Genomic DNA, 23,922 nt, shown 5'->3' with positions numbered 1-23,922 from the left:
AGTCTTTTGGTTGAAACACAATCTTCTTCTCATCTCCATAATAAGGATAAAGATCACATATGTTGAAGGTAGGATTGATTAAAAATCCTTAAGGCAGTTCAATTCGGTAGGCATTTGGATCCAACTTCTTCAGAATCCAACAAGGTCTAAACTTTCTCTGTTTCAGCTTATTATAAGTACCTGTAGAAAATCTTTCCTTCCTTAAATATACCATGACCAAATCTCCTTCCTTGAACTCTAACTTTCTTCGATGAACATCAGCTTGTGACTTGTACATTTGAGTAGATTGCTGCAGCTGATGTCGAACTTGTTTATGGACCTCCTTTATGTGCTCAGCAAACTCTTCAGCTTCCATACTCACTCTTGTTTGATCTGGTAGTGGCAAGAGATCAAGAACATGACTTGGATTTCTGCCATAGACAACTTGTCAGGATCAAGCGCTACCATTACACCAAAATCTGCAGGTGTTAGTGAAGGCGCAACTTTATTTTCTTAAACTAGCACCGGGGCCCATAGTGCCACGAGTCGACTTCGACCAAGCCTCGCCCGACTCCGGACTCCGACGGAGCCTCGCCAGGGGGTTCAGGGATCCCCTAGTAGTATAACCCACCCTACTCCTCTAGCGCATCCACGTTGGCAGGCGGCAGGACTAACTCGACCCTTCAAGCCTCCGCCAACATCGACTCGGCCCCTTAGGCCTCCGCCAATAATCCCCCCAACATGATGCCTGGGTTTCGAACTCGAGACCTATGGCTCTGATACCAATTATCAGGATCAAGCGCTACCATTACACCAAACTCGCAGATGTTAGTAAAAGTACAACTTTATTTTCTTAAACTAGCGCAGGGGCCCATAGCACCACGAGTCGACTCCGACCAAGCCTCGTCTGACTCCGGACTCCGACAGGGCCTCGCCAGTAGGTTCAGGGACCCCCTAGTGGTATAACCCACCCTACTCCTCCAGCGCATCCACGTTGGCAGGCGGCAGGACTGACTCGGCCCTTCAAGCCTCCGCCAACATTGACTCGGCCCCTCAGGCCTCCGCCAACACAACTTCAAATGGAGGCTTCTTCGTTGATCGACTGCTGAACTATTATAAGCAAATTCAGGTTAAGGAATGATAAATTCCCACTTCTTTGGGTGCTCTCCCACTAAGCTTCTTAGTAAGTTCCCCAGAGATCTATTCACTACTTCAGTTTGTCCGTCGATTTGAGGATGGTAAGCACTGAAGAATTGCAATCGAGTTTCCAAAAGTTTCCACAGCATCCTCCAGAAGTGACCAACAAACTTTACATCATGATATGAAGTTATGAACTTTGGAACACCATGTAGACGAACAACTTCTCTGAAAAATAAAGTAGCTATGTGAGATGCATCAGTAGAGTTCTTACATGGTATAAAGTGAGCCATCTTGGAGAATCGATCCACCACTACAAAAATGCAATCAAACCCATGCTGTGTTCTAGGCAAACCAAGAACAAAGTCCATTGATAAGTCTTCCTAAGGAGCATTAGGGATTGGTAAGGGCTGATAATAACTAGTATTTTGGACTCGTCCTTTGGCTTTTTGACATACAAGACAATTCTGCACAAATCGAGAAATATCATGCTTCAGGGTAGGCCAAAAGTATCGCAGCTTCACAATAGCTTCAGTCTTGTCCCTTCCAAAATGTCCACCAAGTCCGCCAGCATGTAATTCTGCAATAACAAATAATCTCCAAGATCCTTCTGGCAAACAAAGTTGATTGCCTTTGAATAAATAGCCATTGATCAGCAAATAGTCTTTACTCTTCTCATTATTCAAATTCTGCAACACCTTTTTAAAGAATGGATCTGCAACATAATAATCTGGTAAGAGATCAAAGCTAGTAATTTCATAAAAGAGTGTTGTCAACAAACTATGTCGTCGACTTAAAGCATCAGCAACTTTGTTTGATGAATCGGCTTTATGGTGTAGAACAAAAGAAAACTTCTCAAGGTATGATACTGTGAGGACCCGTGCGGGCGTGTGTTTAGTCCCACATCAGTTATTCGCTGGGTAGATCTTGGGTGCTTATACAGGATCAAGAAACCCAAATAATAACTTTCGGCTAGCCATTTTGGATGAGATCCTGGGTAGTTACAAATAGTATCAGAGCGGACCCGGCCCATAACCTATGTGGACTAGGGAACACTGCAGTACGAATCCATTGGGGCTAACCACGAGCCAATCGTGGTGTTTGTGATTAGATTTGAATAGATTTGAACCCTTAGCCTAACGAGCACGTTAGGGCTTGAACGGGGGGAGTATGTGAGAATTCGTGCGGGTTTGTGTTTAGTCCCACATCGGTTATTCGCTGGATAGATCTTGGGTACTTATACAGGATCAAGAAACCCAAATAATAACTTCCGGCTAGCCATTTTGGGTAAGGTCCTAGGTTGTTACAAATGGTATCAGAGCGGATCCGGCCCATAATCTATATGGACTAGGGGACACTGCAGCACGAATCCATTGGGGCTGACCACGGGCCAATCGTGGTATTTGTGATTAGATTTAAATGAATTTAAACCTTTAGCCCGACGAGGACGTAAGGGCTTGAACGGAGGGAGTATGTGAGGATCCGTGCGGGCGTGTATTTAGTCCCACATCGATTATTCGCTGGGTAGATCTTGGGTACTTATACAAGATCAAGAAATCCAAATAATACCTTCCGACTAGCCATTTTGGGTGAGGTCCTAGGTTGTTACAAATGGTATCAGAGCGAACCCGGCCCATAACCTATGTGGACTAGGGGACACTGCAGCACGAATCCATTGAGACTGACCATGGGCCAATCGTGGTGTTTGTGATTAGATTTGAATAGATATGAATTCTTAGTCTGACGAGGACGTTAGGGCTTGAACGGAAGGAGTATGTGAGGATCCGTGCGGGCGTGTGTTTAGTCTCACATTGGTTATTCGCTGGGTAGATCTTGGGTACTTATACAGGATCAAGAAACCTAAATAATAACTTCCGGCTAGTCATTTTGGATGAGATCCTGGGTTGTTACAAATGGTATCAGAGCGGACCCCGCCCATAACCTATGTGGACTAGGAGACACTGCAGTATGGATCCATTGGGGCTGACCACGGGCCAATCGTGGTGTTTGTGATTAGATTTGAATAGATTTGAATTCTTAGCCTGACAAGGACATCAGGGCTTGAATGGGGGAAGTATGTGAGGACCTGTGCGGGCATGTGTTTGTCCCACATCGGTTATTCGCTGGGTAGACCTTGGGTACTTATACAGGATCAAGGAACCCAAATAATAACTTCTGGCTAGCCATTTTGGATGAGGTCCTGGGTTGTTACAGATACCCAACCAGCATGGTGAGAATTCAGCTTCTTTTGGCCCTTCAAGAATCTCAAAGCTTCATGGTCAGAATAGAGCACAAATTCAACACCAATAAGATAATGTTCCCAATGCCGTAAGGCTTGAACAACTGCATATAGCTCCTTGTTATAGGTTGAATATTTCAGTTTTGCATTACTGAATTTCTCACTGAAATAAGCAACAAATCTTCCCCCTTGCAAGAGAACAGCTCCTATGCCAACTTTGGAAGCATCACACTCCACTTGGAATGGCTTAGAGAAATCTGGTAGTGCTAGGACCGGTGCTTCAACAAGTTTGGACTTCAACTCTTGGAAACTTCTTTCAGCCTCATTGGTCCATTGAAATTCCTTCTTCTTTAGAACATCCATCATTGGAGCAGCAATGATACTGAAGTGTTAGATGAATCTCCTGTAGAATGATGCCAAACCATGAAAGCTTCTCATATCAGTCAGACTTTTTGGCGTAGGCCAATCAAGAATAGCCTTTATCTTCTCATCATCCATCTTCATGCCATATGCACTAACAACATAGCCTAGAAATACAACTTGATTAGTCATGAAGGAGCACTTCTTCGGATTCACATACAACTGGTTTTCATGGAGTACTTTGAAAACATTGGTAGGTGATTCACATGCTGTACACTATCCTTGCTGTAAACCAGGATGTCATCAAAATACACCACAACATACTTCCCCATGAAGTTCTTCAAGACTTGGGTCATAAGCCTCATGAAAGTGCTGGGGGCATTTGATAATCCAAATGGCATAACCAGCCACTCATACAAACCATCTTTGGTTTTAAAGGCTATTTTCCACTCATCACCTTTTCTAATTCGGATTTGGTTATAATCACTCCATAAATCAATCTTAGAAAACACCTTTGCCCCAGCCAACTCATCCAGTATATCATCAAGTCTAGGTATGGGAAACCTATACTTGATTGTAATCCTGTTTATAGCTCTGCTATCAACACACATTCTCCATGTTTTATCTTTCTTAGGAGTTAAAAGGGTAGGGACAACACAAGGGCTGAGTGATTCTCTAATCAATCCCTTTTGCAATAAATCAATGATTTGCCTTTGTAATTCATCATGCTCATTAGGAGACATTCTATAATGAGGCAGATTAGGAAGAATAGCACCTGGAATGAAATCAATTCGATGCTGAATGTTCCGAAGTGGTGGTAAACCAGCAGGAAATTCAGCAGGAGCTAAGCCTTTGAATCTATCCAATAAGTCTCGAACTTCATCCGGAACTTCTGTTTCAAGTTCTTCACTTTTTTCTGCAGCAACCAGAGCATAAACAATACTATCTTTTTTGTAAGACTCTTCAAATTCTTTGTAAGATAATAAGGTGATCTGGTTCGAAGAAGGCACACTATTTAGAATGTCTTTCATGGAGGTCAAAACATACTCCACTTTGTTGTGGATAATAGTGTAAGTATTCTTCCTCCCATCATGATAAGCATTCCTATCAACCGCCATAGACAGGCATCCATGGGTAGCACTGCTACGTTTTTGATCTTGCTCTTTTAAAAGAGAAATTAAACGTAAGATACCCCAAGTATAGGGTGTAGCAAAGTAATATTCTCGGTGAGTCCGAGATCGAATCCACAGGGATTTGACAGTGAACAAAAACTAAAGGCTAAATAATATTCGGATTGTCAAAATATAACTAAGGCATCAGGATTCAGCCTAGCACTTCATCATGTTTTTCCTAAAATCATCTATTATCTCAGTTAAATAGATTTAGTTTTATGGGCAGCATTACAGTAATTCTATTTTAAACTACAGGGATTTCTAAGCATCTGTTATACCCGGAGAAAATAACAAATCAAAGAAAATATATAAGTTTGAAATAATTTCTATAAATTTCCTGCACCATAAATTAAAAACATTAAAATCCCATTGATGATTAAATGAAATACATGAAGAAAATGCTAGGCTTTTCCCTAGCCTTAGCTAGAGAAGATTTAGCTACTCATATGAAATGGGAACATTTTATAAAGGGGATTAGCATAGAATAAATAATATAAACATAAACCCCTTTTTTTCTTTTTTTTTTTCTTTCTTTGATTAGGAAACAGAGTACTCTGTTTCCTTCCTTCTTCTTCCGTGGGCTTTCTCCTCCTTCGTCGCACGGCTAAGAGAAAAGATCGGAAGAGGGAGCTTTGCTAGTAGATCCTCCCGTGGCCTCTTCCTCCTTCCTCCCTCTCTCGCCCGAACTGGGATGGATCCGTCCGGCTAGCTGGTTTGTTCCGTCCGGCTGGGAATAATGCCGATAGAACCTCCTCCTCTTCTCTCCCGTCCGCCCCTCGCCTCCACCGGATGACTCCCCTTTTTATAGCATGTTGAAGGCGCGGCTGGTGAGACACGTGGAGGTTTGGGGATGATCCGGTTGCTTGAGATGCGGGATGAAGTTGAATCGCTTGGGATTCTTCAGCTGCTGGGATGCTTCAGCTTGGAAAGATCCGTTGGAAGACAAGAAGCCATGTGGCTGGTTGATGCCACAACGGTTGAGATGCCATGATCGCTGGGAAGTGTGGAAGAAGATGACCGTTGGGGTGTTGAGAAGAAACGGGGAAGACGGAAGGACTGGCTTTGGAGTTCCCTCGTTGCCGTTTGGGAATTTGAAGATGAAACAATTGGATGTTGAATGCGGCTTGGAATTGAAGAGCCGGTTCGCATGTGCTGGGAGGTCCACTGTCAGTTGGGAAGCTGAGATTGAAACGTTGCTGTTCGTTGGAAGCCACGCACGATGGGATGAAGGAAACGTGGATGACCGTTGGGAAGAAACAGGGGAGACGCTTGGAGATGATGATCGTTGGGAAGCTCCTCACGCGTGCTCCGTTCGTTGGGAAGTTGCTTGGATTGATTCAGATGGCTGAAATTGGATGCTGGGATATTGAATGCAGACGATTTGGTAGCTGTTGGAAAATTTGTTGAGCTCGAACTGCCGGGCATTGGGTTCAAACCCAGCGTTATTGGGTCTTTTGAATTATTTGCACTCAGACACAAATAAAACATTAATTAATTAATTTTATTAATAAAAATTAACTATAATACTAATTAAGATAATATGAAATTTTCACTTTTGTACTCTCATCACACCCCCCAACTAGCTTATTGCTAGTCTCTAGCAATTTAGTGTGAAAATGATAAAATGAGGGTGCAAAAGTATTGTTTATTTTATCAATATGTATGAATTAAAATAAATACTCACTTTCGTAGAGCATTACGATTGCACTTAGCACGTGCAACAAGCCGTTAAACCCCTAGGTTACCCTAGTGGACGAGTGTTGTCTCGTGAGGGTTTGCAGTGATGTTACCCCCAAACATCGTTTTTAAGTTAGAAGATACTTTAAAACATAGCAACCCTTAAGGCAAATGTAAATGTGACGTCTCAGAATACCTATACCTCCACCACAATTGGGTACCCTTTGAATTCTAGGTGCACTACTCAAATTCACAAGTGTTAACTATCATTTGTTAGCTCCCGACCCACAAAATTTTCCGAATATCGCATGTATTTGTCCAGAATGGTTCGCATATAAAAATGAAGCTATCAATCCCAACTAGACATCCCAGGTACACAGAGTTCTAAAACAATGGAGTCAAACCAGTCATCCACACGTCACTTGGTTTAAGTTTAACTAACTTACTCATGTTTAATTTATTTTTATTAATTTTTTTTATTTATTTTTTATTTTTATTTTTATTATTATTTTTACATAGTGACTACAACAGTCCAACTCCATTAGGCTCTAGTAAGGTCCATGTAACGAGCTTTGGGTCAATGACTCTTGATCCAGTTGGCTCAAGGCATTAGGTGAAACACCCCTCGGACTTAATTACTCGAACCAGACTACGCCACGAGGCCAGACTAGTCACTTATTTCAGTCATTTTCACCTTTTTACGCGAACACTCGCTGCTTTGTAGGCAAGAGGCCCGGTTACTCAGTGAAGACAAACAGTATTATTTCTCTCTCTCTTTTTTTTTCTCTTTTTTTTTAATATATATATATATATATACATATGTAACGTGACTGTATTGTGACTATAGGTCAACCAAGGTCAGAACATAAGGCACCCAGGTGATCTAGCCGGGAATTTCAAACTCAATCTTTATGTGAAAACCAAATCATGAACTTTAAGACAAGGACACTCGTACTTCTTTTGTGAATAAGGTCAACAAATAAATAGGTAACACAAGTGAACTCCTGAGGCTTTCCTATTGTCATTGAATACTTGTGTGGGGATCTAATAATAGGTCTCTGATAAGTCATAATATGCTTCTTGCCTTAATAGCTGCACATGTTTATTTCTTTGAAAAAAAATATAGTGGTAATTAAATGCAACAAAATATATGTTTAAATAGAATTTTTTTTTTAATAGAGATTTTTTTTTTTTGAAATATATATATTTTTTTCAAAATATGTGACAATTGGTATGATATATAGAAAAATATAGTAATTTCTCCCCCCAACTTAAATTCAACATTGTCCCCAATGTTTCAACATGAATGCATTAAATATGATAGTATGAAGGATAATAAGGCTGAAGGTTAGAATTTACCTGGTAGAATGACTGCACACTGTTGTTGCTCACCAATTGTCATATGAAAGAAAGAAAAATTATGTACAAACAAAGGATCTCTAGCAGATATAGAGATCAATCCTGATAAACAGGATCTCCCAGATTGGTCGATTCAACTTCTGGGGTAAAGTTGTCCAAAAATAACTTCAAACGTTGGCCATTTACTTTAAAAATATTACCGGTGTTTGGATTCTCTATCTCAACGGTTCCATACGGATAAACAGTTTTAACTATAAATGGACCAGTCCACCTAGATCTTTATCCATATCAAAATTAAATCTCTTAATAGCCCAGTATGCCCTATGCTCCAATTCCACAGGCAAGTGACAAGGTTTGCCAAAAATAAGACGGTACGGAGACATACCAATCGGACTTTTAAAAGCAGTACGATAAGCCCAAAGTGCATCAGTTAAACGCAAAGACCAGTCTTTGCGATTTGGGTTAACCGTTTTTTCCAGAATATTCTTAATTGATCGATTGGATACTTCAACTTGTCCGCTTGTTTGTGGATGATAAGGGGTGGCGACTTTATGGGTGATCCCATATTTTCGCATTAAAACCTCAAAAGGCTTATTACAGAAGTGTGAACCCCCATCACTGATGATGGCTCGAGGTGTTCCAAATCTGGAAAGAATGTTTTCCTTTAAAAATTTTAGAACAGTTTTGTGGTCATTATGTTTGCAAGGAATTGCCTCAATCCATTTGGAGACATAATCTACAGCTACTAAGATGTACAAATTTCCGAATGAAGGAGGAAATGGGCCCATAAAATCTATTCCCCAACAATCAAATATTTCGATAATTAAAATTGGGTTGAGAGGCATCATATTCCTACGAGTTATCCCACCTAACTTTTGACAACGCTCGCAAGCTTTGCAAAAGTTATGGGAATCTTTAAACAAGGTGGGCCAATAGAAACCGCACTGTAAAATTTTTGCAGCCGTTTTCTTAGCAGAGAAATGACCACCGCAAGCTTCAGAATGACAAAAGGAAATGACACTAATAAATTCGTCATTAGGTACACATCTCCTAATAATTTGATCTGGGCAGTATTTGAAAAGATAAGGATCATCCCAGAAAAAATTTTTTATTTCAGTCAAAAATTTTCTTTTGTCTTGTTTATTCCAATGACTTGGTAGTTCACCTGTGACTAGAAAATTTGCAATGTCTGCAAACTAGGGTGAAGATGTGATCTCAAACAGTTGCTCATCAGGGAAAGTGTCTTTTATGGGTGAATTGTCTAAGGAATCTGAAAGAGTCAGACGGGACAAGTGATCAGCTACTACGTTCTCTACCCCCTTTTTATCTCTTATTTCTATAAAAAATTCTTGGAGCAGAAGAATCCACCTAAGCAAACGCGCCTTAGCATCCTTTTTTGAAAGAAGGTACTTAAGGGCAGCGTGGTCAGTGTAGATAATGATTTTGGATCCAATCAAGTAAGACCTAAATTTGTCTAGTGCAAATACTACGGCAAGTAGTTCCTTTTCCGTAGTGGTGTAATTCTTTTGTGCACTATTTAAAGTCTTACTTGCATAGTAGATAACATAAGGCTTTCTTTCTTTTCTTTGTCCTAGAACTACCCCAACTGCATATTCACTAGCATCACACATAATTTCAAAAGGAAGTGACCAGTCAGGTGGTTGCATGATGGGAGCAGAGGTCAGCAAGCTTTTAAATTTATCAAAAGCTTTTTGACATTCTTCAGACCACACAAATTGGGCTTCCTTTTGAAGGAGATTACATAAGGGTTTAGATATTGAGCTAAAATCTTTAATGAATCTCCTATAAAATCCTGCATGACCCAAAAATGAGCGTATATCTTTGACAGTTTTTGGGTTGGGTAAGTTAGCAATTAAGTCAATTTTAGCCTTGTCTACTTCAATTCCTTCAGATGAAATTATATGCCCGAGAACAATTCCCCTAGTTACCATGAAATGGCACTTTTCTCAGTTTAAGATTAGATTCTTCTCCTCACACCGAATTAAGACTAGTCTTAAATGGTCCACACAGTTTTCAAAAGAGGAGCCGAAAACAGAGAAATCATCCATGAAGACTTCCAAAAAACGCTCAACCATGTCAGAGAAAATACTGAGCATGCATCTTTGGAAGGTTGCAGGAGCATTACATAATCCAAAAGGCATTCTCTTGTAAGCAAATGTGCCAAAAGGACATGTGAAAGTGGTCTTTTCCTGATCTTCAGGATCAATTGCAATTTGGTTGTAACCTGAATAGCCATCTAGGAAGCAATAATATTTATGACCTGCTAACCTTTCTAAAATTTGATCAATAAAAGGTAGAGGAAAATGATCCTTCCTAGTGACAGAATTAAGTTTCCTATAGTCAATGCATACACGCCAACTAGTGGGGACCCTAGTTGGAACTAATTCATTGTTGGCATTTTTGACTACAGTAACACCAGATTTTTTCGGGACTACTTGGGTTGGACTTACCCATTTACTATCTGAAATTGGGTAAATCATACCCGCATCCAGAAGTTTCAGAACTTCTGCTCTAACCACATCCTTCATGTTTGGGTTTAATCGACGTTGAGGTTGACGAGAAGGTTTGGCATCAGCTTCTAAATGGATTCTATGAGTGCAAATTGAGGGACTAATTCCCTTGATGTCAGCAATTGTCCACCCTATTGCTCCCTTATGCTCTTTGAGAATTTCTAATAATTTTAATTCCTGATTTTGTTCGAGTTGGGATGATATGATCACAGGAAAGGTCTCTTCTTGACCAAGGTATGCGTACTTGAGCTCAGATGGCAAAGGCTTTAGCTCAAGTTTAGGTGCTTGAATACTAGATGGTAGAAGACTATTGTTGCGTGTGGGCAATTCTTCAAAACGAGATTTCCACCTATCTGTATCCAACAAAGGAGCTGAATCTAATATAGCACTGATTTCTCTAAAGTTTTGGTTGATATCTGTATTTCCGAAATGAGTTAGGCATGTTTCTAAAGGATCAGAAGAAAGAGATGGGACAAGAACATCTTCTACAATGGAGTCGATCAGATTAACTCCATGAATTTCATCATTTTCATTGTCATTATCGGGTTGTTTACAAATGTTAAATATATTAAAATCTATAGTCATATTCCCGAATGACATTTTCATTATTCCATTTCTACAGTTGATTAAAGCATTGGAAGTAGCTAGAAATGGGCGGCCAAGAATGACAGGTATTGGAGTGGTACAATTCATGACAGGCTGGGTATCTAATACTATGAAGTCGACTGGAAAATAGAATTTATCAACTTGGACAAGTACATCCTCGACTATTCCTCTTGGTATCTTTATAGATCGATCGGCAAGTTGGAGAGTAACCTTGGTGGGTTTTAATTCACCAAGTCCTAACTGTTCATAAACTGAATAGGGCAGTAAGTTAACACTAGCACCTAAATCCAGAAGGGCTCGTTGTATCCTGAAGTTTCCTATGATGCAAGATATGGTAGGACAACCAGGATCTTTATATTTAGGTGGGGTGTTGTGTTTGAGAATAGCACTCACCTGTTCAGTTAGAAAAGCTTTCTTTTGTACGTAAAGCTTTCGCTTTATGGTACAAAGATCTTTTAAAAATTTTGCATAAGATGGAATCTGCTTAATGGCATCTAATAGAGGAATGTTAATCTTTACTTGTTTAAAGATTTCCAAAATTTCTTGATCAGGTATTCCCTTTTTAGCTGCAAGCAAGCGCTGAGGAAATGGAGCAACTATCTTGTGATGCAGTATTGGATCATTTTGTTCATTATCATCTTCATCATTCTTTTCAATATATTTTTTAGGTTTGTCATCTTTTGTTTGAATTTCTTTGTTAATTATTTTTCCACTCCGAAGGGTTGTGACAGACTTTACTTGCTCAAATTTAGGTTGGGATGAACTTGCTTCCTGGACCTCATGTTGACCCTTTGGGTTAGATTGAGGTTGGGCTGGAAATGTCCCTCTTTCCCTAACATTAAGTTGAGCCTCAATTCTACCTACAGAATTTTTAAGTTCTTGGAGTGATTGCATTGTATTCTGATTTATTTGAGTCTGCCCTTGCATGAAGGATTGCAAAGTATCTTCAAGGGATTTCCTATGTGGTGGCACATAAGGAGTAGGAACAGAATTTCCTTGAGATTCATTGGCAGTGGGTCCATGTCTCCAGCTAAAGTTAGGATGGTTTCGCCAACTAGGATTATATGTTTCTGGAAATGGTCTTTTATAAGTATTGGTGAAATTTGCTTGATCATGCAACACTTCTTGAAAAGCAGGGATTGTAGGACAATCCTTGGTTACATGTGCATTACTCTCACAAATTCCACATATACTTTCAACAATAGTTTGTGCTTTTCCTATATTGGCTTTGCTTAATTCCATGGCTTCAACCTTCCTAGTCAGATTAGCAATTTTTACATTGACATCATTATCATCTTTAATAAGATATATTCCTCCTTTTGCATTAGATGCTATTTTTGATTTTTCATTTTTATCTGTTGTATCCCAAGCTTGTGCATTTTCTGCTAAAAGATCAAAATAATCCCAAGCTTCATTTGGTTCCTTACTCATGAATTCACCATTACACATCATTTCTACAAATTGTCTCATATTGGAGGACAAACCATCATAAAAGAAACTAATGACCCTCCAAATTTCATATCCATGATGTGGGCAAGCAAGGAGAAGGTCCTTAAATCTTTCCCAACACTGAAAAAATGTTTCTCCATCTTTTTGTGCAAAATTCATGATATTTCTTCTAAGTGTGTTTGTTTTATGTGTTGGGAAGAATTTCTTTAAAAATTCTCTTGTCATTTCTTGCCAGGTAGCTATGGTCCTAGGCCTTAAAGAGTGTAACCATGACTTAGCTTTTTCCTTTAAAGAAAAAGGAAATAACTTAAGCTTAACTACCTCTTCAGTGACATCATTGAAATGAAGTGTTGAACATACTTCATCAAATTCTTTCAGATGCAAATAGGGACTTTCAGAATCAAATCCGTGAAACTTTGGAAGTAATTGGATTATTCCTGGTTTCATGTCAAAAGCTCCCGCAGCAGTAGGAATAACCATACAGGATGGGGTACTGGTCCTAGTGGGTTGTAGATAATCACGAAGCGTTCTAATAGGTAAGTCATCTTGAAATTCATTATCTCCCTGATTACTACCATTATCTTCCATTTGATTATTTGAGTTTTGAACAATTAAATTTTTATCTTTTGATTCAACTCGAAATAATCTATTCGTTTTATCTCTTTGCCACAACCGCATATACTGACCAATTAACCAGTCGACTTTTTTTTTTTTAATTATTATTATTATTTATTTATTTATTTATTTTGTATATATATATATATTTTAGAGTTTTGGATGAGTATGAATATTACCTAAAGCTATGAATATTGACACCCTGCTACTAAAATTATTTACAATCAAACAGTATCAAAGCATAGCACCCTTATTTCTAATGTTTTTCTAAAAATTTCTAGACAGCTCCTAACTGGTTTGAAGAGTACACTTAAGCCTCCAATCCGGTCTAATAACCTAGTCGACCAGGTAAGCTCCCAGGTAAGTGGAGGGGTCACGATGCGTATAGCAAAGGTCCCACTTAAAACCCACTTTCCTCGAACAGAAACTGTCTCCCTTTAATCACTTAAAGGGACAAAGCTTGCCTAGACATCGACCGGGGTCATAGAGCGAAATTGGTGCAACTTTCAGTGGTCTTCGTCCTATTGAGCTCGATTATCCTTAGGGGCCAACGTCTAGTTGATTTTAATTAGGCTTAGGATATTTATGCACTTGGATGATTTTTGGGCTAAGGACGAGTGATGAAATCCCGACCTTATCTTGTTAATGGGTTCAGCCCTTAGATTATTTTATGCAAATGCTTTATACTATATGCAACAATCAAGAAGATTTTTATCATTCTATGTCATGTCATTAAATTGCATTTGAATAGTTGATCAAGCAAACTAACTAATTTTTTATTTATTTTTTTATTTATTTTTTTTATTTTTTTATTATTTTAATTAATAATAATTTTTTTAATTTTTTTTTAAAATAAGAGTAAAATTCTAATCTAGGAAAAATAGGACTAGTATGAGCAAAACAGGAAAATTAATTTAAATACTCACGGCCGGAGTTCGTTCACTCCGGGAATCCAAAAATGTGATCTTGATCTCCTTCGTTACTGGTCCTGCTTTGTGTCGCCCTTGAATCTGAAAAGATTTGAAATTTCAGCTGTGTTAAAAATAAAGAAAAATTGAAGAACTAGAAATAAAGAGTTGAAATTTTCAGCCTTGTTCTCGTTCGCACGTTGCAAATCCCCGGCAACGGCGCCAAAAACTTGCTACGTTTTTGATCTTGCTCTTTTAAAAGGGAAATTAAACGTAAGATACCCTAAGTATAGGGTGTAGCAAAGTAATATTCTCGGTGAGTCCGAGATCGAATCCACAGGGATTTGACAGTGAACAAAAACTAAAGGCTAAATAATATTCGGATTGTCAAAATATAACTAAGGCATCAGGATTCAGCCTAGCACTTCATCATGTTTTTCCTAAAATCATCTATTATCTCAGTTAAATAGATTTAGTTTTATGGGCAGCATTACAGTAATTCTATTTTAAACTACAGGGATTTCTAAGCATCTGTTATACCCGGGGGAAATAACAAATCAAAGAAAATATATAAGTTTGAAATAATTTCTATAAATTTCCTGCACCATAAATTAAAAACATTAAAATCCCATTGATGATTAAATGAAATACATGAAGAAAATGCTAGGCTTTTCCCTAGCCTTAGCTAGAGAAGATTTAGCTACTCATATGAAATGGGAACATTTTATAAAGGGGATTAGCATAGAATAAATAATATAAACATAAACCCCTTTTTTTCTTTTTTTTTTTCTTTCTTTGATTAGGAAACAGAGTACTCTGTTTCCTTCCTTCTTCTTCCGTGGGCTTTCTCCTCCTTCGTCGCACGGCTAAGAGGAAAGATCGGAAGAGGGAGCTTTGCTAGTAGATCCTCCCGTGGCCTCTTCCTCCTTCCTCCCTCTCTCGCCCGAACTGGGATGGATCCGTCCGGCTAGCTGGTTTGTTCCGTCCGGCTGGGAATAATGCCGATAGAACCTCCTCCTCTTCTCTCCCGTCCGCCCCTCGCCTCCACCGGATGACTCCCCTTTTTATAGCATGTTGAAGGCGCGGCTGGTGAGACGCGTGGAGGTTTGGGGATGATCCGGTTGCTTGAGATGCGGGATGAAGTTGAATCGCTTGGGATTCTTCAGCTGCTGGGATGCTTCAGCTTGGAAAGATCCGTTGGAAGACAAGAAGCCATGTGGCTGGTTGATGCCACAACGGTTGAGATGCCATGATCGCTGGGAAGTGTGGAAGAAGATGACCGTTGGGGTGTTGAGAAGAAACGGGGAAGACGGAAGGACTGGCTTTGGAGTTCCCTCGTTGCCGTTTGGGAATTTGAAGATGAAACAATTGGATGTTGAATGCGGCTTGGAATTGAAGAGCCGGTTCGCATGTGCTGGGAGGTCCACTGTCAGTTGGGAAGCTGAGATTGAAACGTTGCTGTTCGTTGGAAGCCACGCACGATGGGATGAAGGAAACGTGGATGACCGTTGGGAAGAAACAGGGGAGACGCTTGGAGATGATGATCGTTGGGAAGCTCCTCACGCGTGCTCCGTTCGTTGGGAAGTTGCTTGGATTGATTCAGATGGCTGAAATTGGATGCTGGGATATTGAATGCAGACGATTTGGTAGCTGTTGGAAAATTTGTTGAGCTCGAACTGCCGGGCATTGGGTTCAAACCCAGCGTTATTGGGTCTTTTGAATTATTTGCACTCAGACACAAATAAAACATTAATTAATTAATTTTATTAATAAAAATTAACTATAATACTAATTAAGATAATATGAAATTTTTACTTTTGTACTCTCATCAAGCACATCAAAGTAAATTTCATCTTCATACTTGCCAACAGCAAACTTTACTTTGCATCTCTGAGTCACCATGATTTTTCCACCCTTTTTGAACCAGAAAATCTTGTAAGGCTTTGAATGGTGTTCATAAGAAAGCTTCAGCCTTTCTATCACTACTTTTGACACCATGTTCTCACAACTTCCTGAATCAATCATCAAGATGCACTTCTTTCCATAAGAAAGACAATAGGTTCGAAAAATATTATGCCTCAGCTATCTATCAGTCCCTTGAACAGTCAGCACTTGCCGGATTACAAGACTTTCCGCATCACAATCACCTTCACAATATTCTTCATTAAGATCAGCCTCTGGTTCTTCATCATAAATTGGCTCTTCATCTTCTTCTTCCACAAGATGCAATTCAACTTTCTTCTTTGGACATTCATAGGACCTATGCCCAGATTCACCACACCGAAAATATTTGTTGGAAGTTGAATGAAACTTCCCACTCTCCTTACTCTCTCCATCATGATGTTGGGTTTGTTTTTTAGAGGTAGGAGCCAACTTCTTACCCTTCTCTTTCACCTCTTTTGAGCTTTCACCCTTTTGGTATGAACTCCATTTTATTTTCTCTTCTGCCTTCAATGCCTTTTGATATGTTTCCTCCAGAGAATGAAGCGAATGCATCATCAGCTCGCCTTTGAGGTTATATTTCAGTCCACTCACATATCTGGCCACCAATTGATCATCAGATTCTTGTAAGTTCACACGACTCATAAGCTTGTAGAATTGCTCTGTATAATCACCAACAGATTGCTCCACACGCTGATGCAATTGATGGAACTTTTGGTAGAGAGTTTGAGAATAATCCAAGGGAAGAAATATCTCATCAAGCTTCAATTTCATCTCAGCCCAGATATTGACTCTTGGGATTTCTCTTCGATCTCTGCTATGCTGATATTGTTGCCACCAGATTAGAGCATGACCCTTCAGCTTCGTAGCCACGAACTGCACCTTTCTCTCATCTGTAAGAAATTTTCAATCAAAGAAAGCTTCTAAAGATGCCATCCAGTCACAATAGCCATCAGCATCATGTTTGCCATCAAAGTCTTGCACTTGAACTTGGATGCTTCGATCAGTATTCTCCAAAGCACGGGTCAAGCGTTCCATGGACCATTGATCAGTAACACCAGGTTCTAGAACAGAACTGGAAGAAGATGAACGGTCATTTTGGCTATGGTTGTTGAAGAAGATATTGTGTTTACTTTCTTGACTTCTATTGCTTCGAGTGGGTGCAGCTTGAATCTGCTGATAGAGTTTATTTACCATGTCTGTCAGTGCTTGATTCGATTCTCGTAATGCAGCAAGTTCAGCTTGCACTTTATCACGCTTCGTTTCCCTTTGACGTCGTGGAGGATTCCTTTGACGCCGTGGAGGCATTGTAGAGGACCCGGAGATACAAAGAAGATCGAACAATTTTGAGATAAAGGACACCACAGCAGAAAACTCTGCTCCGATACCAATTTGATGCAGGCTGAAACCTGCAAGTCTTGGCCAAACCAAAAGGATTCAACCAAGAAAAAGATAATCCTAGGATGCCACTCAACCAGGGGTAGCGGATGCCACTCCATGCTACTAATCGCAGATGCCACTCGATGCGACCAAGTACACGCTTGATTGGGAGGAGGATGCCACTCAACTCACAAAAGCAAGAAAGGCTTGCTGGAAAGAAATTCTGAAAATAATAACTCTCCTTTCATTTCATTCATGTACCAGCTTTATATGCTATCTTGGAACATCCCTCCAAGCATAGGTGATAGTCAGTTTTAAAGACCACGCAATAGCAGTATCTGGTAGGATAGTGATTACGGGTATCGATCCACAGGGATTGGGGTACAGTTATTTTTCTTTTAAAGTAAAAATATTTAAAAGAAAAAGTTTGTGAAGAAAATTAAACTAAGGTATTTAATTAAAAAAATGCAATTAAAATGATATCAGTTTGAGGAAACCTAGAGCAAGGAATTCACCACTAACATCGGAACAAGGATTAATTGTATTTTGATTTATTCTTGGATTAACATGCAAATTGGCTACAAGCCTAATAAACATTTAAATAGAAATTCACAAAAGTAATTTGGGAATAATCCATCTTCAGTTGGCATGAAATGTCTACCCTAAACTAATGTGGCAGGACATTGCATCTTCCCTAAGCATGGACTATCTTATATTTACTTAGTGATCATGAAGAAGAGTTGTATAAACGTCATACTTAAAATCACAGAAATTAAATATGAGTTAAAAGAAGATATCCATTAAAAACAATAAGTTCATACAACCCCAAGAATAGAAATAAAAAAAATATAAAACCCGTATCCCTTTGTTAGGGCTGCATCCAGCTCTGGAGAGGAGATCAGCCTTCCATGGAGTCGTGGGCGACAGCAGCAGTGATGTAGAAGGTCTTCATCACGACTGGGTTCTCCCTCCTTTCTCCTGCCGGCTTCCTCTCCCTCTTGGACTTCGTTATTTTTTTTTTTGGAAAATCATTTCCAAAAAATCCAAAACTACTCTCTCTCCTTTTATTCTTGTGGGAACTCACCTGAGAAGAGATGATTCAGCTCCCGATGGGGAAGAAGGAAGGATGCCCTTAGCCTTCATGCATCGACTTCCTTTTATAGCCTGCACCCCCCCTTCTCTCCTCCTCCGTTTTGATTCATGGATAAGGATGGACCTTTGCCGTTGGCCGAATGCATGGATTTGCTGGGCTTTGTTCCGATAAGAGAGGCTTTGATTTGCGGTTGGCTGGGATCCGGGGATGAGCGTGTGATTTGTTGATGGATGCTGAACAGTAATGAAGGGGATATGAGCTGGGAAGAAGATGCTCGATCACAGATGATTCGGGAGGATATGGCTCACAGCTGAGATGCAGACCGGATCAACATGGACGTGAAACAATGGCTGGGACGTTGGGAGATTAAGCCGGAAGATGGGATTTTGAAACAGGGGATTCTGTTTGTGGACGTGGAACAGGGGAGACATTGGATTTAGGACGCGTTGGATGGAGTTGATCCGGAACGCTGGGAGGTTAATCCTGAGTTTGGTGGGTGATGAAGAATGATCCTAGAATTCGTTGAACTTGTCTTGCTGAGGGAAGCAGCTGGCAGTGGTTGCTGGTTCTCATCCGTGGGAGAAGGGACTCCAAGAGATGCTGGGATGAAGAATGTCTGAGATGCAATCCTTGGGAGGTGATCTAATCTGGGAGATAAGATTTGATGGTTTAGGATGCTGGATAACGATGGAATTGATCGAGTTGTTGGGAGCTTTGGATGCGGAACTGTGAACGGCATGCAAACGGGATGACAGCTCTATTCCTTGGGAGGATGAGCTCGGGAAAGATAGGAACAGGGGATACGGGGGTGGCTGAAGGCCATCGCGAACGGGAGGAAGGGCTTTCGGGATGCTGAAATTGTTGGAGTTTGAAGCTTATTCGTGGATAACAGAACTCAATCCAGAAGAAAGGAAGCTTGGGAACGGCTGTGAGATGATCCAGAAACAGGGAATGGGTCTCGGCTTTGGATAAGGATGATAGGAAATCTGGGAGTGGTTCCGAAACAGGGGAAGAGATGTAATCCGAACGGGAGAAAATCTGGGAGTATTCCGGAAGGGAAGAAGCTGGGAATCCGGTTGGAGGTTGGGATGAACGGGATGGCGTTTGAAGAAGAAATCTGGGAGGACGTTAGGTTCAGTTGAAATGGGATGTGGGATGAAGAGAAGTTGAGAGAGAGAGACGTTGGGAAGATGAATTCGTGATGAAGATACGATGGGGAGGCGTTGGAACGTGGAGGATGCTCTGTTCCGTGAAGCTTGGGAAGGTGCCGTTGAATCCTGGCTGATCGTGGGCTAAGAAGGAAAATTGGATCGGGTTCGTGAAAGGAAGTTGTTCAGGATGTGAGGAAGAAACGGATGCGGAGGAAACGTGGGAGAGCTAGAATGTTGGGATCTTGGCTAAAGAAGGCGCACACGGCACTGTTCTTTGGACACGAGAGTGGGACTCATGGCTATGTAAGATGTCGGATTGCATGAACTTGGGATGGCTGGGTGGATAAAAAAGGTTTAGATGTGGCTCTGTGCACACAAGCTGAAGAGTGGGTTTGAGAGGTTGAATCAGAATCTAAGAGGACCTGATTCATAGGGTGCATGTGATTTGGGTTTAGGGGTCATCCCAGATGAATTTGATTCAACCTGCATACATTAGATGGACCAATAAAATCAAGCAAAATCGAATTATTTTTAATAATGCAATGATGAAGGGGAACACATTTCTTATGTTAAATTTAAAATATGTGCAAAGAAAATAATGATAAGTGCTGTGTAAAATAATTAAGTATATACATTATTTAGCACTTATCAATAGGTAAGACAAAACAATGCTAAAACACATTGATAAGAGTCTAGTTACAAGTTTCAATATTTAGAAATACCAAAAGACACTTAGAGAAATGAAACTATGTGCTGGAAAAAGACCAACTTAAATGCACTTCGCTGGGCGCTGCTAGTCCAGACATGCAGTAGTAAAAATGCCATAACTTTCTATAGGAATCTTCAAATGGCACGAGATCAAGTGCGTTGGAAACTAGAGGAGTAGAGCTTTCCAATGGTATATGGCATGCTAGCTGATTAACCATATATTATTTCCATAATTAATTCAAAGCCAACTATGTCATGCTGCCAGGATCAAAGGATGACTCACAAACATATGAGTCGACTCTTGAAAGCAATGGGTCGACCCCCATTACACATGAGTCGACTTTTGAAAGAAAAGAGTCGACCCTGCTACACATGAGTCGACTCTTGAAAGCAAAGAGTTGACCCCTGCTGCTCCTGCATCAATGAGCTAAACAGCCCAGTAAGTAATGAACACTCTAGCTAGGTAAATCAGGCAATAATATGTAGAAAATAAATGTATATGCAGTTCCAAGGTACAAGTCAATATTTCTTAAATTCTTAAGATTCTTTTTACGGTTTCGAGATTGTTTCACATATTCAATTCATCTTGTCGATCCTAGGCTATGACCATATGTTCCTTGTGGCAGGATCATAAACACCGACTAATCTTCTTGCAGTGAGTCCTTCAGGATAGTTAATTGCCAACGTATCTGCCTCCATTGGCGGGGTCCTCAACATAGCCAAGTCGAAGTTCAATTAGTTCTCTATTTCATTTTTTAGTTATGAAAATATGTAATGTCAAAACCAAATATCATTCATATTTTAATTTCTTTCAATTTATCAGATTCAACTCAATAGCCAGGAACTATATCCACATGTTTCCTGTGGCAGGGTCATATCACCGACTAATCTTCTTGCGGTACCAATATATTAGCCCCCATTGGTAGGATCCTCAGCATAGCCCGACTGCGAGTCTAAATCTATTTCAATTTAATATCTTTTCTCATATTATGTTCAGTGTTTTAAACCGAAAGATACAATGTTAGAGCAATCAAACACAATCCAAATCAGAAGCAAATACGTTTAATTAGAGTCATACAATATTCTAAATTATACATATAACCCTTGCATCAAATTCGTAATTACGAATAATTCGATTCGTAAAATATATATAGTTTGCTGGTAAATCTAGTAAAGAGGTTACATTACTTACCTAACGAACGCGATTCACAACAAATCCAATTAATTCCGCAAATCCCTTGCAGAACCTAATATCGAAAAATAATATTCTTCTTTTAAAATTCATCACAATATATGCATACAAAAACTTAAATTTTAATATCCTCCGATGGCTGACCCCTGCAGAAGTGCCTAGCACCCCGAGTTCGAGTTCATACCCGTAAACCATCCCCTCTTTTTATTCATTTATTTTTTTTATTTTTTCTTCTTCTTTTCTTTTTCTTTTTCCTTCTTTTCTTTTTCTTTTTCTTTTTCCTTCCTCTCCTGACTCCTCTCTTTTCCTTTGGCGAAACAGGGGGCCCGTGACCCTCCTCCTCTTCTTCTTCTTCCCTCTCGATCGAACTCAGGGGCGATCGTGGTGGCTGGCCCCGTCGGCGGCAGGATGCGGCGGAGCAAGCCCGACCACCTCCGGCGGCGGGCGACGGCGAACACGCCGGCAGCTAGAGCCCACGGGCGGAAGCAGAGCACACCGTTTTGGACCAAAATCCGGCGCTTGGCCAGTTCCAAACCACCATACACCATGGCTAATCACCAAGAGAGGAGGAGGAGAAGGCCTTACCTCATCCTCGACAAAGATTCGGCGGCTTTCTTCCCTTCCGGCGGCAATGGAGGAAAAGGACCACCCCCTACGGCTTTAATGGTTCTCTCTCTCTTGGGTGGTAACACGAAGAAGAAGAATCTCCAACCGGAACGGGACTCGGACGTGGTGGCTATTGTGCGATTCCTGTTTACCTAAAAATATGCTAAACAGATCGTTGTTAGAACCGACAAACAAAGTTTCAAATAAATTTTACATTTACCTATTCTACTCGAAGAATAGTGATCGTAAGAGCTCGATCCACAGGGAGGCAATTGGAGTTGCTTAAAAATAAAAACGTTCACTCGGATTCAAAAGCGATTTTTGAATAACAAAAGAAAAATATTATGTTGGGGATGTTGATATAATTTTCTAATTGAAACTAACTAAAAGAAAGGTACTCAGATTCGAAAAGCATTTATTTAATTAATCAAAGAAGAGTTTTGGCAGAAATTAAAATGGATGAAAACAAGAAGATTGAAGCAAACACAAATTGCATGAAGGAAGATTTAATTGTATTGCATAAAAAGAAAAAATACAGAAGTTGAAGAACGGAACTTAAAAATACAGAAATTAAAAATAATAGAAATTAGAGCTTTAGCATAAATTGGATGAAAACAGTGCTAGAAAAATTGCAGACTGGAATATAAATTGCATAAAATAAATTTATGCATTGCATAAAAGGACAAGTGCTTACAAGAGTAAGAACGAAAAAATATAAAAAAAACAAGGAACAAGTAACTCGGTTGAACACCTAAACAAAAGAAAAATTAAAATAACATTTTTTTTTCTTCTTCTTGGAAAACAGGGCCTCCCCTGTTCTTTGGCTCAACACCCACCGAGCTCCTCTCCCCCGTTTCTTTGGCCAAACCGAGCTCCTCCCTTTGGACCCGCCGGCCACCACCACTGCCGAGAGCTCCCTTCTTCCTCCCTTTGAACCAGTCGAACACCTCCCCTGTTTCTTGGCCCCAACCCCCAACCGAACTCCCCTCTCTGCTTCTCCTCCGTTCTTCTTATAGGCTCTTGGAGACATGTTGAAATTGCTGGGAGGAACGGTGATCGCGGAGCTCGGATGCGGCGTCGGAGGCTGCGGGATCGACGAGAGGAGCTGGCAGCGACGCGGATGGAAGGCGCGTGATCTGCGGAAGGAATTGGGATGCATGCGGAAGGTGGGGACGCGGATCCGGGCGCTGGAAGGAGGCGATTGCACGCGGATGAGGCGGAGGGAGCTGATCTGGATGGTGATCCGTGGCTGGGGCACTGCGGGATCTTTGCTGGGAGGCAAATTGTCCGGGATCGCACGCGGAAGAGGAAGGATGCTGGGGCTTCCTTCACGGACGCTGGATCGTTGCTCTTTGAGGATGATAGTGTTATTTTGATGATTAATACAACCATTGAGGGAATATCTAATTAAATACTACAAGTTAATTTGATACATCAATACTGAGTTTGACACTTTCGGTACATTAAAAGAATGAGATCAAGATGTATTTTCATGATTAATAATGAGATAAAATTTGCGATAGAAAAGAGATAGTGAATTCTAAATTCTAATTCGGCAAAGTTTCAAGTGAAACATACTCTTAAGGGGACAATAGTAATTTTCATTGTTAAGAGTATGTAGCAATACCATGGCATACATTCAAAATTGCTTGAAGTATATTTCATTGATTATACGGATGAATCTAATCTTAAGTTGCAGCAAAGTGTGGAATGAGTCGACCCCGGAACATCATGGAACATTCAGGCACACTTCTGCAAAAATGGCATGGATGAACAGTAATTGAGTCGACCCCAAGCTTGCTTGAGTCGACCCCATCTT

General features: G+C 40.3%; 1 non-coding gene across 1 annotated transcript; it reads left to right on the top strand.

Annotated features, from left to right (window-relative positions):
• Positions 1-12,579: 12,579 nt before the first annotated feature.
• Positions 12,580-12,686, top strand: LOC120105163. The gene has a single exon (XR_005507535.1). It is a non-coding gene; the product is annotated as a small nucleolar RNA R71 (small nucleolar RNA).
• The last annotated feature ends 11,236 nt before the right edge of the window (positions 12,687-23,922 follow it).

Source organism: Phoenix dactylifera, unplaced genomic scaffold, assembly GCF_009389715.1.
Source record: "Phoenix dactylifera cultivar Barhee BC4 unplaced genomic scaffold, palm_55x_up_171113_PBpolish2nd_filt_p 000213F, whole genome shotgun sequence".
Classification (NCBI taxonomy): Eukaryota; Viridiplantae; Streptophyta; class Magnoliopsida; order Arecales; family Arecaceae; genus Phoenix; species Phoenix dactylifera.
This window is presented reverse-complemented; position numbering and strand designations above follow the sequence as displayed.